Source organism: Hevea brasiliensis, chromosome 13, assembly GCF_030052815.1.
Source record: "Hevea brasiliensis isolate MT/VB/25A 57/8 chromosome 13, ASM3005281v1, whole genome shotgun sequence".
In the NCBI taxonomy this organism is placed as follows: domain Eukaryota; kingdom Viridiplantae; phylum Streptophyta; class Magnoliopsida; order Malpighiales; family Euphorbiaceae; genus Hevea; species Hevea brasiliensis.
This window is the reverse complement of record NC_079505.1, coordinates 81,072,698-81,077,964: the sequence shown is the minus strand read 5'-3', so window position 1 is coordinate 81,077,964 and position 5,267 is coordinate 81,072,698. Positions and strand designations below refer to the sequence as shown.

The 5,267-nt window shown below is 33.0% G+C and overlaps 2 pseudogenes; one reads left to right on the top strand and one right to left on the bottom strand.

Moving 5' to 3' along the window:
* Positions 1-2,061: 2,061 nt before the first annotated feature.
* On the bottom strand, positions 2,062-2,703 carry LOC110660430 (uncharacterized; annotated as a pseudogene).
* Positions 2,704-3,386: 683 nt separating this feature from the next.
* LOC110660429 (E3 ubiquitin-protein ligase CIP8-like) lies at positions 3,387-4,044 on the top strand (annotated as a pseudogene).
* The last annotated feature ends 1,223 nt before the right edge of the window (positions 4,045-5,267 follow it).

The following is a 5,267-nucleotide window of genomic DNA, read 5'->3' as shown; positions in this document are numbered from 1 at the left end:
AGCCCCTTGAACAGCTTCTCAAGCCTTGCCAATCAATTAGAAATTAGGGATTTGCCTTTAGAGAGGTTGTAGATGTATATAGAATACTAGAAACAATTTCTAGCAATTTTAATTCAAGAGAATATGGACAATTCTCTTTGAATTGATAAGAGAAGAAGAAGAAGAGAGGAGAGGAGCTTTATGGGTGGCGGCACACAATGAGAAAAATCAGAATGTTATATTTTAGTTTTCATTCTTTCCCTTTTATAATTAGATCATCACTCAAAACCCTTGCCACATGTCATCTTCTGATTGCATCTTAGTTTAATTGACCTAATCACATTAAGCGAAGTGTCAAAGCTAGATTTAATCTTTACTTTGATCATCATGCATGATTGGAAGACAAATGGCAAGTTTATATAGTGCCACGTGTCACCATCTCATAGTGCCACATGTCACCCTATGAAATGACCAAATTACCCTTGTGTTGTAATTTTGAGTTCTCAACTCAAATAATTATTTCTCCTCTTCTAATCAATTTATATCAAATATAAATTAATTCATTAATCTCTATTAATTAATTTCTCATAATTAAATTCATATTTAAATACTTTAAATATAAATTTAACTTCTACTATACATCCAATAACCTAGATTTAGTTTCAAGCCATGCTAGGGATTTTGCAATTTTATTACAAACTAAGCCTATTTAATTAATCAATTAAACTCTTTAATTAATTAATTAAATCACATTTAACTTGGTGATTACTTGTGTATGTGTGTGACTCACTAGGCTCATCACTAATTGGCAATGAGATATGATATCAACTCTTAATATCATCAGAACCTTTTCTTACCATAAATGATTTCTCTAAATCATTTTATGCACCTCATAGACCATGGTTAACACCTAGCATACCACGTCATGGCTACCCAATCAGTAATAAAGAATACCTTAAATGAACCTATAATCATATGTTACCATGCACTAGAATCTCTTTGTTACAAAATCCCAATTCGAGCTGGAGTTATGGCTTGAATATTATGTTCTCTTTTAATTCTAATTATTGATTAAAAAGATTTTCTCATCAGAAACTCTTTTCTGATTAAATCTGTCTATCTTGGCCAGGAACTTGAAACATCAAGAACAATTAAATGAACATAGGATTTTATCCCTATTTACTTAGGATAACAGATTCCATCTTGATCAACACCTACCTCCATATATAACTAGTAGGAGCCAACACATGCCCATATACTCATACACAGTACAAGTATGAAAGTAGTATCAAACTCAAACCACCTATATACAAGATAACTGTGTTATCTCAAGTCTAAAGATTATATGCACTAATATGATTTATGACAATGCATTGACAAGAGTAAATTCCATGTGCTTGTCATAAGTATCACTGGTTCGGCCTACTTATCATGTATAAGTGCCTATCATGTTTGTTATATGGCATGAGACTCACAATTCTATCTTATTTATATCTCATATAAATACTTGGAAAAAAAACATGAATACGATCTTTCTGGATAAGTCATGTCCTGTGTGAAGTATCCTCGATTGTAACCAATTTATGATACTTTGTGCTAGAAATAGTGTCACTTATATTCTTAACAATTTAATAATAGAATTTCTAATAAAATATCAATGGACCTTTTCTATTACACATAAATATATTATGTAAACGAAAAAGTGAAATTGCCTTTTTGTTAATAAAACATGTACAAGATACATACTAAATAATATGCTCTAGGGCATACTACTAACAATACTAATTTGTATTTTGGTAAATTGATTTTGATATTGCTCTAAATGAATAAATGTACCCATGCAAAGTAGTTGAACTTGTTAGGGAGTCTTTATCATGCCAACTAAAGTAAAAGTAGTCGATTCTAATCAAGAAAGGTATGAACTAATAATGAAAAGCTCCAAACTATACAAAATCACGTATATTATACACCTGATTAACTTTAGTTAAGAACAATTCGTGCTTGAAAGTAATGGAATGAAACTAAATACATTAGTCATTACATTCTATCCAAAGCCAAAATTGTACTGGACTACTAATTAACTTAACTGCCTTCATGAAACCTACACAATGGGCAAAGATTACTATTCTCTAACCAATTTTTTATGCAATTTCCATGATAGATGTGCGAGCAAGGCATGCGGGTAGCTTCCATACCAGTTGAAATGTCTTCCAAGCATATCACACATTGCTTTCAAGAATCTTTATTAATTTTTACCTTCTCTAATGCTTCAATGGCTGACCTACTAGAGCCCACCAACCTCAAACTCTGCAAGACTAAGGACTCCATGAAAGCACCAGCCTCATCAGAACCTGTACTACTATTAGTTGACTAACTAGTCTTAAGATGCACGAACATGGGAATAACCATTCATTCCAAGTTTCGACTTTTTTGTGCACATTCTGCTATTTTCATTATCAATATGGGTTGACCATATAAAGGCATGTTCATCTCTGAAAGCATGTTCATTATGGTAGACTTAGAAGTGGCATCATGCATTAGATATTCCCTTTTCACTCGAAACTCCTTCAAAATTGTAACGCCGGAACTGCTGGTACCTTCCTCTGTGGAATCAAAAGGTATAATGTCTGAATATATATGAATCAATAACACTGCTTCTGCCAAAGAATCATCCATGCCTTCAGCTTCCCCTAGCCATGCCTCGCATTGATAGGTTGTGGGCATCTTGAACGGGAACAGTAAGGAAGAGAATAGCGCAGAGAGATTATCTTTCTTCTATCTAATGCTTAAAGATCAAGAACGAGGTAATAATATGTAAGCTTTTGTTATTTATAATGAAATTGGGATTAGTCTAAGGGGGTGTTTGGTACAAGATTAATAAGGGATAACTGGTACTTGTAATTTTAACCTACTTAATGTTGTTTGGATATTTAAAGGAGAATATGTTAACTTTTTACCTCATAAATATTTATGCCTTAAATGTTAAACTTGGGAGTTTAGGTTAATAATTATCCTCTTTTGGGTGTTATTACACCAATAGTCATAAAGAAATGACTTCAAAGCTGATAATTAGGTAGTTCCTATCAAGACCGTTAACTTCCTTATTAGACTGGAAGTCTAGGCTAATAATTATCCTCTTTTGGGTGCAATTACATCATTATTCGGAAAGGAGTGACTTCAAAGCTAATAATTAAGTAGTCCCTATCAAGACTATTAACTTCCTTATTAAACTTGGATTAGGTTTATAACTCAAATACAGCAATATTAGGGTTTTTTTTTTTTTTTTTATAGAGAAGCTTTCCTATTCTGCTATACTGAATCTGCTATTATTTTATGATCTCCTTCCTTCGAAAATTTAATTTCCTTTTCGCATCTCTCCCTTCTCTATGTTCGTAGTCTGCTTAGAGATGTCAACTGAAGATTAAGAAATTTGTTGCCATGTGACTCCACTAGACAAAGTTGAAGCAGAAGATGATTTTTTTTCCTGCCATATGTTCTCCATAGAGGTTGTGGCCACTTTCATACCTCCGCTGGATGATTCAGCAATGGAGGAAGATGTATTGGAATTTTATGATGAGGAGTGTGACGTGATCCAGGACAAATTCCTAGTTGAACGAAACAAGTTGTTTTGCCCAGAAACATTCATGTCAACCATACATCAAATTCTTCTTGACATGGACATCCCTGTTCAGCCATACATGGTGGATAGGATATTAGGGTTTGCTCGTCAAATGGCAACCAATAAACGCTATATGGGCCAAAAGGTTCTACATATGAGGGTGGAAATTTATGTTCCTCCTGGTTTTGAGGCAATGGATACTGAAGGCGACGGATGTTGATGATCTAGCGTCACGCTTAGTGCCCGCAACCAAGATAGCAATTGAGGCTTTAGAGATAATCAAAATTGAAGATTCGACAAAACACTGTATGATTTGTTTGGAGGAGCTACTGATTGGATCAGAGGTGACTCGGATGCCTTGCTTCCATCTTTATCACAATGGGTGCATTCTTAATTGGTTAGAAAAGAGCAGAGCTTGTCCATTGTGCAGATTTGAAATTGCCTAGTTGTATGTACAACTAATAGAAATTAACAATCGATTATGATAAGACTCATTTGAGACCCACAATAATCAATGACATAACTGTTATATTCTAAAATTTCTCATTACTATGATGTCATTATTGAGTTGATTAATTGAATAAAAATACAAGATGATATGAGTAAGAGACGGTACATACAATATATATGTCATAAATTGAGGACAAAATAGGAGTGCAAGTGCCCTCTAACTTCGAGATGGGGATCAAGTGAAAATTAATCTTAATCTAATTCTGTGAAGGGGACTCTCCTTGCAGCCAAATGCTCTCATATAATTGCTTTTATTTATAATGTAGCTTTGTTTAGAGATGGGAATTTTACCCATCATAATTGAAAAAGTGCCTCGCTTTTGAACCAGGCATGGAAGGAATATGCACGAAGAAGATGAGTTTATGATAACCCATTCCATATATGTTTATAATATATCTTTTATTAGCTTAATAAATCATTTTATTTCTGAATTTATTCGATTTATTCTATTACATTTTTAAACTATTCGAGAAACCTATAATACTTTGAATATGTAAATTTCATAATAATTAAGTACAATTTTATCCTATAAAAATTAGTGTTAGTGTTTATACGCGAATGAAAGTAAGTAATTTTCTTATACCTTCATTTATACGCAAACAAAAGCAAGTGATTTTTTTATACCTTCAAAACCCGCTGTTTATTTTCTTATTAATTTTTCTTAATAACTAAACATAGCAAAGAATCGAAGAAAATGCAATCAAACCCAGCAACCATCTTCTATATATCCTCTTTATATAAATGACAAAAGCAACCATCTTCTCTATCGATATCTAAGTTGGAGAAAACTCAACGCTCATAATGACGAAAATGGCACCAACTCAACATCCAAAGCAAATGAAATTAAATTGACGTGAGTCAGTAGGAAGCTGAGAAAGATACAAGGCGGAGTGTAATAGTCAACTCTAAGTTATTTACAAAAGATACTCAAAACGCTGTGTTTAGTAATGAAGAATGAAGAATGAAGAATGAAGAAAATGGCGGGAGAGTTTGTTATCAAATTGTCACAGCTGTCATAGATGCTTCTAGACGTAGTTTTCACATATATAGTTGTACTTGTATAGACCTTCTCTATATACTGTAATTCAGTTTTTTTTCATATTGATGAATTCAATTTTCCTCTCCAAAGATCTCTGTTTTGATTTGAGTTTTCCTTTAG